Below are 13,866 nucleotides of genomic sequence, written 5' to 3'. Positions count from 1 at the left end.
AAATTGAGCAAGAAATGCTTCCCAGGGGTTTTTAGGACTGGAATTGCTATTTTCAACAGTGATTGTCATTTTTTTCTAGTTTTGTTTGTTTAAAAGGAAGACAGTGATATTGCACTGGCAAATTCCCCATAGAAATAAAGAATAATAAAGGCACCTCAACTTTTCCTCATTTATGGAGGACAGTCTTATAATATGCATCCAGATCTCCTCCAATCACACAAGCTGAAAATTGTTCCACTTTACTGCAGCTCTGTAACCATGCGGGAACCAGTCCTGTCTGTGTTCTGTGCATATCCAAAATTCCTGCTGAATGACCCGCCCTGGGAGCAAGTTACCAGTGACCCAGGGCTGGGGTGGAAGGAGGGTGCAGGTGCGGGGGGAGCCCAGGGCTGGGGCAGCAGAGGGAGTGTGGGTGGGGGGGGAACACTGGTGGGGAAGGGGGAGCCCAGGGCTGGGCAGCATCGGGTGTGTGTGGAGGAGAGCCCAGAGCTGGGGCGGCAGGGGGGTGTGGGTGGGGGGAGGCCAGAGCTGGGGCGGCAGGGGGTGCAGGTGGGGGCGGCAGAGCCCAGGGCTCGGGCAGCAAGGGTTATGGGGGCAGGGGCGGCTCTACAAATTTGGCCGCCCCAAGCAGTCATGCCTGGGAGGCGCCCCCGAGCCGCGGGAGCAGCGGACCTCCCGCGGGTATGACTGCGGAGGGTCTGCTGGTCGCGCGGCTCGGCTGGACCTCCCGCAGCTGCGGGCGGTTCGCTGGTCCGGCGGCTCCGGTTGAGCTGCCGCAGGCATGCCTGCGGGAGGTCCCGCCGAGCCGCGCGACCAGCGAACCGTCAGCAGTCATGCCTGCGGGAGGTCCACTGGAGCCGCGGAACGAGCGCCCCCTCCGCAGTCATGCCTGCGGCAGGTCCGGTCGTCCCGGGGCTCCGGTGGACCTCCCGCAGGCATGACTGCGGCAGGTCCCCCGGCCCAGCCTGCCGCCCCCCCGGGAAAGGGCCGCCCCACGCGGGGGCTTGCCCCGCTGGGCTCTGGAGCCGGCCCTGATGGGGGGGAGCCCAGGGCTGGGTGGGGGCAGCCAAATTTTTTTTTCCTTGGGGTGGCAAAAAACCTAGAGCTGGCCCTGCCTCCACCCACCATGAGCTAGGTAGGAGCAGATCATTATTATCCCTACTCGAAAGAGGGAGAAGCTGAGGCTGAGAAAGGAGAATTGACTTGTCTTAGGTCACACAGCCAGTCAGGGGCAGACTTGGGAATAGGACCCAAGAGCCCTGATTTTCAGTATACCTGCTCCTGGAAATTTCCACTACATGCATCCGACGAAGTGGGTATTCACCCACGAAAGCTCATGCTCCAAAACATATGCTAGTCTATAAGGTGCCACAGGACTCTTTGCTGCTTTTACAAACTAACCATCAGATCTTGAATTTCAGACATTGAATGACCTGAATAAAGTGCTCTGATGAGCTACAGACCAACAACAGTGCACAGGAATTATTCAGCAAGTATTTGAGGAGAACTGCAATGTTAGAGAGAATCATGAACTGCTCAGAGACCATTAATGCAGAGAGCAGCAAAATTCATCAGACACACAACTGGTTCTGACTTATTTCCTTGGTCTTGAAAGAGAACAACAAGGATCTGAGTCTCCTCCCTGTCAATAACCCCCTGCTCAGCCAATCAGGGTAGAGACTGAGGACGGGAGGCTGAGGGTTCTCACCAGAGAGCCCAAAGGATGGCCCAGGTCACTGGTGGGGATCACTGCCCGAGCACTAGTTCAGCCCCACATTTTTGGGTGGATCTCCCACAGTGGGAGCTGCAGAGCCCTCCCCTGCAACAGATGGATCAGACTGAACAGGTTTCACACCTCCAGGAGGCTCTTACCTTCTAAACAGGGACGGCTGTTTTCTAGTAAAATCACTAAAAGGGAAGGAGGAAACTCGAAAGAGGTTCCTCCTGGCGCTCACGTCCGTGAACCCGAATACTCCCTCAGTCCTCAGAGAGAGACCTGGAGAAGGAGACTTGCTGGAGCAAAGCCACAGGGGTCTCTGAGGTTTCCCTGGCCCCTCGCCCCTGTCCTGCCTGGCTGATGTCAGCATCTCTCTGTGAGGTCACCACCTCCCCACCACCTTGGACCAATAGTCCGAGGTCCTGCAAAAGGCCTTTGTGATGTCACTGCCACACCCCTCCCTTGCTGTGCCAATGTCCTGCCCCTGGCCAGGCACTTTGGAGGTTTGAGCTACTCCCTGGGGATCACCCCACTTCAGGAGCGTTCGTTCTAGGCAGCAAGCCAGCTAGACAGGGAAACATCAGACGCTGCTCCCAATGCTACACTCAGTTTTTTAGAAATTAGTCGACTTTATGGCCAGAAGAGACCATTAGAGCATCTAATCTGACCCCCTGCATATCACAGGCCTCCTGTAGGACACAATAGCAACTTTTGGGGCAAACAGATTCCAGAAAGGCATCTAGTCTTCATGAAATGACATCAAGAGATGGCGAATCCACCACTTTCCTTGGTAGCTTGTTCCTGTGGTCAATCATCCTCACTGTTGAATCTTTGTGCCTTAGTTGTAATATGAATTTGTCTCTTTTCACCTTCCAGACATTGGGTCTTGTTAGGCCTTTCTCTGCTAGATTCAAAAGCCCTTTAATACCCAATCTTTTCTCTCCATTAAGGCCCTTCAACACTTCAGTGAAGTCACCTTTCAATCTTCTTTTGATAAGCTAAACAGGTTGAGCTCTTTCAGTAGCTCACTAGAAGGCATTTTTCTCCAGCCCTCAGAACATTTGGTGGCTTTTTGCTGCCCCAGCTCCAATTTCACAACATCTTTTTCAAATGAAGACACCAAAACTGGAGGCAGTATTCCAGTATCAGTCTCACTGATGCCGTGTCACCTCCTGTGACGTTATTGACATAATATGTAACTGTATAGATCACCGTTGCGACCACTATTCTATATTTGCAGCCAATATTGTAGAAAGGTTGTCGTGTAAGGGGTCTATGGAGAGGTTCTGATTGGCTGATTATAATGATGCGATCTCTAGATGTGTATCATTTTTGTAGTTGACGTTATGAATATTGGCTCTATGCTGCCTGCATTTCAAACTTGTGCTCTGCTTCTGGGGAACACCTCAGATAAGTTGGTGTCAGTTCTGCCTAGCCTGCTTAATGGCCCATTAAGGATCATCAGCTATACAATCGACCCATTGAGAGAAGGCAGATACGCCTTGTGACTCAGCAAGGTCTGCAGGGACCTGCCTATGGACAGAACTCGAAGGTTTTTCTGTGCCACATGCTGGATAGAGTGTCCTTGGGACAAAGAAAGCAAAGACCACATGGCAAGAGGCTATAAAAGGCTAATGCCTCGTCTCCATCTTGTTTTCAATCCTGCTTCATACCTCTGGAGGGACTTTGCTACAAACTGAAGCTCTATACAAAGGACTGAATGACCCATCCCAGCTGTGGATGGACTCCAGAGACTTGATTTGAACCTGCAGTTTATTCCATCACTGCTACAAGCCTGAACCAATAACTTTGCCATTACTGTGTGTAATTAATTCCTTTAAAAATTATAACTCATCTTTATTTCTTTCTTTTTATGAATAAACCTTCATATTTTAGATGCTGTAAGGGAAAATCCAGTGTTATCCAAGGCCCTGTAGGCCCAGGCCTCATGTCAAGCTGCCAGGGCCGGCCAGACAAGCCAAGCAGGGGGGCATGGAGGAGACAGTGGAAAGTCCTAACAGTCCCCGACTGAAAAACAATTTTGTAATATCCCCGACTGTCAACACGTAACTGCATAGAACAGATAAGTAAGAACAGGAAAAGCCTAATATGGAAGAAATATACTCCTGCTCCAATCAGCATTAACTTTGCAATTTTTTTTAGCAAAATAATAAGGACATTATGTGTGTAACTTGCATATTACGATTGTGGTTTTAAGCTTTATAAGGCTATCTGTAACCAGCTTCGGGGAGGCCGTTTCCATAACGGCTCTCCCCTGCGTGCTTCTAATCAATAAAAGGCCTCAGGCTGATCTGACTGAAAACACAACACATGGATCAATTTTTCCATAACAACGCTAAAGGATTTGCAAGAGCGTGATTTGTGGGTAAGATCTGACTCGACTATTGACCTGCATCTGGGGCTTGGTCCTTTGAGAGAACCTTTTTTCTTTTACTGGGGTATTGGTTTTCATAACCATTCATCCCCATAAGGAGCGGGGCTGGTGGTGATAGAAGGGAACTGGAATAGCTGAGGGAATTGCTTGTATGACGTCCGATTCACCAGTGAGGTAAAACCAAAGTCCTCTCTGCATGGCTGGTGTGACATGCTTTAATAGTAAAGGGCACCCAGGCTTGGGCTGTGACTGCCCTGTTCCAAGCAATTTGTCCTGAATTGATACTCTCAGTAGCGTCCTGCCAGTGGTCGCATTGTTACAGGGGTCGTCCGGGATTACAGATGGGAACTCTCCGAAGCTCAGGATGCGCTTCCTCAGCTAGGGGAAGTATGTAACTCACACACCTCCAGGGGGTGGTGGGGTGTCCCAGCTAGTGGGACCGAGATCACTTAGAGGGAGCAATAAAACATGTCTTCTATACAGCCTTTGCTAACAGCCGGGTGGCTTTTAGTTCATGTTGTAGAGGCCCACATACTAAGCTCCAGAGATCCCCGGTTCAATCCCGCCCACCACCACGTCACCAACCTGGATCCGTCAGCATAACAGAGGCAGCTGCCACCCCAAGGAGAGAGCTGCCATGCCACACCCGGCTGAGAAGAGGTACCAAGCAGTGAGCTGACACCCTTCAGAGCTTCCTGTGATAAACTGTGAACTTAGGACAATAGGGGGGTGGTAGGAAGTGTTGCCCTCAGAATGGCCTGGGTCAGAGCCCATGGGAGGCCCTGGGCTATCCCCCCCGCCCCCACACACGCCATCTGCTGCATCCTTCCCCCCAAAAGGGCCAAAACCCTGACCAAGAGGCAACATCCCCATGAGCAAAGGCCATCACGAGGCATCTATCTTCGAAAGTTTGCAGAGGATGCAGGAGCAGAAAGGGGAGAGAGGATGAGGGTGGCTCTTGGGAAGAGGGAGGGAGGGAGCCTTATGGGAAGCTCTTGTTTACCGCCATCAACCCAATGATCAGATCATTGATGCCTAGAATCTTCCCGGACATGTTGTAATTGATTGGATCTAGGTTTTAAAATGGGTACCACATTTGGAGACGGAGAAATGTCAGGGAGTTGAGTGGAAGGCCATTGCAAGCTCAGCTAATTAGGCAATGTGGCTTATGCCCCATCTAACAAGCTCCTTAAACAATACCTCCCAGTTTTCATTCGCATTGTTCTGTTTAGTGTTTTTCTCCAAAACACTTTTACTAAACCTTTGGGTCAGCTTTGGGAAGTTGGCCCTTTCAGTGCACCAAATATAAATATTGCTAGTGGGGACTGCCTTCTATTAGTCATAAGAACGGCCGTACTGGATCAGACCAATGGTCCAGCCAGCCCAGAATCCTATCCTCCCACAGTGGCCAATGCCAGGTGCCCGCGAGGGAATCGACAGAACAGGGAATCATCAAGCGATCCACCCCTGTCGCTCATTCCCAGCTTCCGGCAAACAGAGGCTGGGGACACTTCAAGAGCATGGTTTTGTATCCCTGCCCATCCTGGCTAATAGCCAATGATGGACCCATCCTCCATCAACTCATCTAGTTCTTTGGTGGACCCTGTTATAGTCTTGGCCCTCACAACATCCTCTGGCAACATTTCCCCAGGTTGACTGTGTGTTGGGTGAAGAAATACTTCCTTTGGTTTGTTTTTAACCTGCTGCCTACTCCTTTCATTTAGTGACCCCTAGTTCTTGTGTTATGAGGAGTAAATAGCACTTCCTTACAGATCCAGACTAACACGGCTACCCCTCTGATACTTCCTTATTTACTTTCTCCAAACCCGTCATCATTTTATAGACCTCTATCCTAGCCCCCCCTTAATCATCTTTTCCAAGCTGAAAACTCCCCTCAGTCTTATTAATCTCACCTCACATGGAAGCTGTTCAAGACCCCTAATCATTTTGGTTGCCCTTTTCTGTACCTTTCCCAATTCCGATATATCTTTTTGAGATGGGGGACCAGCTCCAGTATTCAAGATGTGGGCATACCACAGATTCATAGACAGGCAATATTATATTTCTGTCTCACTAGCCATCCCTTTCCTAAGGACTTCCCAACATTTTGTTGGTTTTTTTGACTGCCGATGCACATTGAGTAGATGTTTTCAGAGAAGTATCCACAGTGACTCCAAGATCTCTTTCTTAAGTTGTAAGAGCTAATTTAGACCCCATCAGTTTAGATGTAGAATTGGGACGCTTTCCCATGTGCATTACTTTGCATTGATCCACATTGAATTTCATCTGCCTTCTTGCTGCCCAGTCACTCAGTTTGGTGAGATCCCTTTGTCACTCTTTGCACTCTCTTTTGGACGTAACTAACTTGAGTTGGTTTGTATCATCTGCAAATGTTGCCACCTCAGTTTACCCCTTTTTCCAGATCACTCAGGAGTATGTTGAACAGTGCTGGTCCCAGTACAGACCCCAGGGGGACACCACTATTTACCTCTCTCCATTCTGAAAATCAGACCATTTCGTTCTTGCCTTTGAACCAGTTACCTATCCCAGAGAGGACCTTCCATCTTATCCCATTTTGCTTCAGAGCCTTCGGGGAGAGACCTTATCAAAGGTTATCTGAAAATCTAAGTATACTATATCCACGGGATCACCTTTATACACATGCTTGTTGACTCCCTCAAAGAATTATAGTAGATTTGTGAGGCATGATTTTCCTTTACAAAAACCATGTTCATTCTTCCCCAATGTAAGCGGGGGCAGACTCACCTGGCGGCACCTCCTGCTGGTCATCTTGGGAATTAGCTCTCCAGCCATCAGAGCACCCTCTGCAGGCCGGTGATTCACCTTACTGCAGCTGGCCCCCTGTCCCTCCCAGGATCCCAGTGCCCCTTTTACCCTGGCAGTACCCCCTGGCAGTACCCCCCAGTTCTGGGTCTCCCCCTCCCAGAGGAACCCCCACCCACTATCCCCACTTCACCTCAGTCTTGGCTACTGCCCAGTCTCCATCCAGCCCCCGTTCACTGGGGCAGACTGCAGTGTGAGCCACTCATCACAGGCAAAGGGGTTTGGACCTGCCGCCTCTGCTTCCCCCTGGGCTGCCCCATTGCAGCCCTGCACCTATTCAGCCTATAGTCAGGCCTGCAGCCTGGGGCTTTCCAGGCCAGAGCTCCCAGCTCCTCTGGCCCTTCCCCAGCCCTGCTCCCACTCTAGGTGTCTTGCTTGGGTCCCTGCAGCCAGGCCCTTCTCTCACTACAAGCAGAGGGAGACTGACTGGGCTCCTGGCTCACAGCCTCTTCTAGGGGCCAGCTGGGCCTGACTGGGGCATGGCCCCAGCTGAGCCTGCTTCCCCCAATCAGCCCAGGCTCCTTGCCCCAGCCCCAGCCCTCTCCTGGGCTGCTTCAAGCCCCGCAGGGCAGGAGCAGGTAACCACCCGCTACACCCAGCAAATTCCCTTCACCGATGGGTCTAATCATTGGGCTCTACAATTCCACCCAATTTGCCCGGTACTGAGATTAGCCTTAGTGGCCTGTAATTGCCAACTGCGTTTCTGGAGCCTTTTTCATACACTGCTCCAGCCAGGGACTAACGGCCGCCCCAGACTTTCCCTTTCTCCCTTCTGGGAAATCAAGTTCAAATTCTACAAGCAGCTAAAGAAGCTTCAACCCTGCATCTGAATTAATGTCACATTTCTCACTGCCCGACACAAACAAATGTCATTTCAATCCCAGGTGAGTCCACTTCAGTCATTCCTCAGCCCCATTCCTTCACCCTCCTGCCTTAGCTTAGAGCATTGCGCCCCCCTGTGGGCGTTTCATGTCCCTCCTCAGTTTCACATAGACACAATTTCCTTTGCTGTTCAACGAACAGCAAAACCTTTCTGTGTCTCTAGTCTGAGTCAGGGCATTCAACTCCATTGAAACCTTCTCTCCTGCAATGGCAACTGTCAGGCAGAGGGGACGTGGCCACCTTCAGCCCTGAGAGTGAGATATTCACTCTCCTCTTTCTTCAAGCTGCTGCTGTTAGTCCATAAAACATGTACCATGGAATAAAAAGCTGAGTTTACTCCAGGGTGAGGAAAGAAAGGAGCCACCAACTCCCTGAAAAATCTCTGTGCCCCAGAGAGAACCTGCCCCTGCTATTGGAATCACTGATGTGCTTCAGCTACAATGGGGAAAGCATCTGCTCTCATGGGGGTATAGCTCAGTGGTAGAGTGTTTGACTGCAGATCAAGTGGTCCTTGCTTCAAATCTAAGTGCCCTCTAATAAGCCTCTCCTTATTCTTTTATTTTTTTTAAAAAAGGGAAAACATTTTCATTTCCATTCTCCATTATGTTCAGGAGCTACACAATACGGGGATGCTTGAAATGAATGTAACACTCAACATTTCACTGTCCAAATGCATAAAAACCTAGCAAACCTGCCCATCAGCTGAAATCAGTTCCAATCCTCTAAGTGTCTAGTTTATGTTTTCATCAATTAAACAAAGGGATCATATGAATGTACATTTGTAGATCCCTCCTCTCCAGGGCTGTGCTGTGCAGCAGAACAAGAACCACGTCCAGTTGGGGTTCAGGAGTCTGATGAGCAAAGGCAACTTGGTGCGGGCTAAAGTCACCAGCACTTTGGCTCCTTTACATTCAACCAGCAGCTGGACCCCCAGGACAAGGCATGAGAAGACGACAGTGGCTGTGAGCAGGAAAATAGCCACCAAGAAGCTGGCTAAAGCTGTCAAGATCCCCAGGGAGGTCACCATGCCCATGTCTGGAATGTACTGACTGCAGCAGGGACCAAAAAGGCAGAGAAAAGCCCTCAAAAGTTCTAAGCTGCCAAGCCCCAGAAGGTGATCAAAATCCTACCTAAAATCAAGACAGGAGTAAGGCTAATGTCATCTCCAAAGCCAGGGCTAAGAAGGTAACACTGAGAAAGAAGTGGAGAGATTTCCATTGGGATGACTCCTGCTCCCCTAATGGCTCTGTTATGAATCACCACGGACCACCCGGAGAGATCAAAGTCCTGCAGGACAAACAGCCCCATGGCCAGTATAATGAAGTGGTAGCAGTGGGGGGGAAGTGCTGTGTTTTGTGTAACACCTGCCAGGTGAGTGATGCACTGACAGGGCAGCTGCCCATGAGCTCATTCTCTTCGATCTGCTTCTGCTGTTATTTCAGAGCCGGCACTAGTGGGAGTGTGTCTCTGTCACTTCACCAGCTCTAGAACAGGCTCTGTCTGCAGCCCAGCTCTGATTAATCCCACTTTTTAATGTATTCCTACTGCGATACTTTCCCAGTTCTCTGCCTCATTCGAACATTCCGGTCAGAGACGGAATATGGGGAGGGATGGACTAATTTGTGTGACATTCGGTAAGTTGCCATCGTATGTGATTGAAACCTCTGCTGCAGGTGGGCAGGAGCCTGTTACACACATAAAATAGCTAAGCTTTACTAAACTACCTGCTACACATTCAAACCTTCCTGTACACACACAACAGAAATTGAGGCTCTGAGAAATGGCAACTTTCCTTTAACACAGATCATTGTTTTCTGTACTTCCAGAGGCACTGAAATAGCAGCTGTTTAAAGGTAATGTGCTTCTATTTCATGATCAGCAGCAGAGCCTCTGTCAATTTACCACCCGTAGAGCTGATTGTTTCTAACTGCAGGGTTAGCCAGACCATTCAGTAACATTATCGCTCTGTTTACAAAGCCTTTGGTTAGTGACGAATCATGAGACTTATCCCTTCCTGCTGTAATTCCACTGACTCCAGTGTCTCTTTCTCCATTTCTGGTTCCAAGAAAATAAATTAAAACAACCTTCAGAACTAACATGCTGTGGGAAAGTGGAAATGATGATAGCTCAAATAATTCAATTTCTTCTGTATCTTGTGTGTGTCTATCTGCTTTGTGTGTGTGTGACCGACCAGTGGGGCTTTTTGTTTGCTCCTGGCAGGTGCAACCATGTCAGATTTGTCTGTGGAGAGGGGCCAGAGAAAACAGACGCCCTGGCCTTCCAGCTTGGGGTTAGACAAAGGAATAACAACCTTGTCCCATAAAAAACAAAAAATGTTACAGAAACAGTGGTAGGAACAGGGCTAGAGAAACTGGTAAATAATCACAAGACCCAGGCTTAAAGTAATCAGAAACACAGAATTCAAAAAGCAAAGCTCAGGGGATATTGGGGGTTTATTCTCTGAGCTTAGCCATGTGCTATAGCACAGGGAGCACTTTTGGAAGTCTCCCATCCCACAACTGGGGAAAGGAAAAGGATTCTTAGGTTCTAGCACTGATTGAAGGAGGATGGTGATAGGGAATAAGGGAATCCCTCTGACTTACCCTAACTACATTTGTTGTTACAATGGGTGAAATGACTTTTTTCCCCTATCCCTGCCCTGTTCCTGCTCTTTGTTATAGTTCAATATAGTTCAAGTGTGGAAAATGATCATAAAAATATCTGCTCCCCAGCACAACCTGCAGCAACATCAGAACAACTGGGAATGAAACAATTTGTTCCCCAAGGGAGAACTCGATGACTAACAATGCTGTGAAATGGGGGAACAATATAACCGTGATGCTCAGGGTTTGTTTAGACTAGGGAAAGTGATGGAGTTTAGGTCAGGTCAAGTTGAAAGCTAATGCCAACCCCTGCACCTGGGCTGCATCTGCACTACAATTTTTTACATTAAGATCACTAATTTGAGCAGCCAACGCCATGTACAGCCCTAGTGGATGTCAGGCACAGGTAGTTTTTGCCTCAGTGTAGCTTGTTGGGATCAAACCTCTCTCCCCCCACCTGGAGGGATGAACATTCCTTGCAGGAGGGACACACACTCCTGTGACTCAAAGGAAAGGAGTTGATAGAAAAGATCACAGGACTGACCCCAAAGAAGGGTGAGCTGCAAAAGGCAGAAGCAGGCAACTGATCTGGTGGAGCTGAGAGAAGATGGTGCAAAAATCATTATGTGGGAAATGAGCAAATATGATTTAAAAAAAATTTTTTTTGGCTAACCCTAGTCAAGGGATTTATTACAGTTCTCTCTCATGTGGATTTTCTGATGTCTAATGAGGCTTGAGTGCTGATTGAAGCTTTTCCCACACTCAGAGCATCCATAAGATTTCTCACCCATGTGGATTTTCCTATGTTTGTTAAGGTGTGAGCTCTGATTAAAGCTTTTCCCACACTCAGAGCATGTGTAGGGCCTTTCTCCTGTGTGGATTCTTCGATGTTTGATAAGGGCAGAGCTCTGACTAAAGCTTTTCCCACACTCAGAGCACATGTAGGGCGTCTCTCCTGTGTGGATTCTCTGATGTACGATAAGGTGTGAGCGCCGATTGAAGATTTTCCCGCACTCTGAGCATGTGTGGGGCGCTTCTCCTGTGTGGATTCGCTGATGTGAGATGAGGGCTGAACTATCGATGAAGCATTTCCCACACTCAGAGCATTCATAAGGTTTCTCACCTGTGTGCATTGTCTGATGTCTGATAAGGGCAGAGCTCCGACTGAAGCTTTTCCCACATTCATGGCATGTGTAGGGCTTCTCTCCTGTGTGGACTCTACGATGTCTGATAAGGTCTGAGATCTGACTAAAGCTTTTCCCACACTCAGAGCATATGTAGGGCTTCTCTCCTGTGTGGATTCTCTGATGTCTGATAAGGACAGAACTCTGACTAAAGCTTTTCCCGCACTCAGCGCACGTGTAGGGCGTCTCCCTTGTGTGGATTCTCTGATGTGAGATGAGGGCTGAACTATCGATGAAGCATTTCCCACACTCAGAGCATCCATAAGGTTTCTCACCTGTGTGGATTTTCCTATGTTTGATAAGGTTTGAGCTCCGACTGAAGCTTTTCCCGCACTCAGAGCATGTGTGGGGCGCTTCTCCTGTGTGGATTCGCTGATGTGAGATGAGGGCTGAACTATCGATGAAGCATTTCCCACACTCAGAGCATTCATAAGGTTTCTCACCCGTGTGGATTCTCTGATGTCTGATAAGGGCAGAGCTCCGATTGAAGCTTTTCCCACACTCATGGCATGTGTAGCGTGTCTCTTCCAAGTTGATTCTGTCGCTTGTTATAAGGTGTGAGAGGCTACTAAAGTTTCCCTCTGGCCTCCCCTGAGTCTCACAGGCTTTTGTTTTTTCTGGGACTGCATAACTCCCGGAAACATTCCCTTTGGATCTTCCTGATAAAGTTCCATGTGGTCCTCCTTGCTCAGCATCTTCCTGATGGGGTTTCTCCTCCTCATTCTGACTCACCATCCCATCACCTGATGGAGAGACAGAGAGAATGCAGGCACCGGAAAGAAAGAAAATCACAGAGAGAGAAATGGAAAAAGGGATGAACAATCCAAAATGTGTGTGGGAGAGATCAAACCTATCAGGAGCTGATTTTCCCCAAAACCTTCCCCAGAGGAGAGAGGAAGGGATCAGTTTTGGTCTGCATCTCATGAGAACACTCAGGGGAAAGAGAGATCGGGGAGCGACTGCTGCCAGTTGTCACTCATGGCTGCCCTCCTATTCTGACTGACATCTGCCATAATGATTCCACCTCTGCAGGGAACAATCCTGAACTTGGAGAGCTCACAGGGTCTTTGTAGGGCATCCCGAATGTTTCCTGCATTCCCGCACAGTTTTTGAGTTGGTTTAACCAAGTCCTCACCTGTGCAGGCAGCTCTTGGAAGCACTTCTTTCTCAGAGCCCTGGAGGTCTGGGACCCACGGCTCTTCCCCTTGTTCCAGCTGGGAGATCACATCAGGTTTGGAAACTGGAAACCCTACTGCAGGCAAAGAAAACCAGGGAGGTCAGTGGAATTTGTGGGATACTTGTAACAAGGAATGGTTTTAACCCCAGCTCATTTTTAAGCAGTAACATCCCAAGACCAACTTCCTTGGCTCAAAGTGGCAGGAGAGTTGTTATTATAAATCATATTCATTACCTTAGTAACAGTGGGTCCCCATTGTGCTAGGACAAGTACAAACCCAGAACAGTAGATGGCCCATGCCCTGAAGAATTTACAGTCTAAATAAGGCCTTTGGCTAAGCAGCAGGGGCAGCCATAAGCTGGGAAACGAAGGGTCACATCCTCACGTCCCAAACCAGTCACACTGAAATAAGGTGCTATTGGGCTGTTAGGAAGATGATCCTGTCCTGATAGTGCCCATCACCACCAGATAAAGAAACAGATCTTAAGATGGTTAAAGAAAACTTAGTTTGACAGCAGCCTGTCTGGCAAGAAATCCCTTATCAATGCTTGTGGTTGTGAAACCCTCATTTCTGTATTATTTTATCTTTATGGCCACCACTCTTCTATTGTTAATCTGTCTGGTTCGCTAATTGTTTCTGTCTGCTGCATAATTAATTTTTCTAGGTGTAAGTTCATTAGGGCAGTGGAATATGCTTGCTTGGAAATAACCCCAATAAACATCGCATTATCTGTGCTTTGGACTTCTGGTCTTTCGCTGCTTGCTGTCTGCGTGACAAGAACCAGGGAAGTGGGAGGGTGAAGGGAAAACCCTCTAACAAATGGACATGACCTGATAACCAAGAGGTGAGCCTTTAAGGAAGGTTTTAATACACTTTGGAACGGATCAGGGATTCTCATGAGGACTGATGAGGGGCTGATGGTAAACACACATTATGCTGTATAATTAATTTTTCTCGGTGTAAGTTAATTAGGGTGGTGGGATATAATTGGTTAGATAATTATGTTACAATATGTTAGAACTGGTTCGTTACATTTCAGCACAATGATTGGTTAAGGTATAGC

This window comes from Mauremys mutica, unplaced genomic scaffold (genome assembly GCF_020497125.1).
Source record: "Mauremys mutica isolate MM-2020 ecotype Southern unplaced genomic scaffold, ASM2049712v1 Super-Scaffold_100046, whole genome shotgun sequence".
Taxonomy (NCBI): Eukaryota; Metazoa; Chordata; order Testudines; family Geoemydidae; genus Mauremys; species Mauremys mutica.
This window is presented reverse-complemented; position numbering follows the sequence as displayed.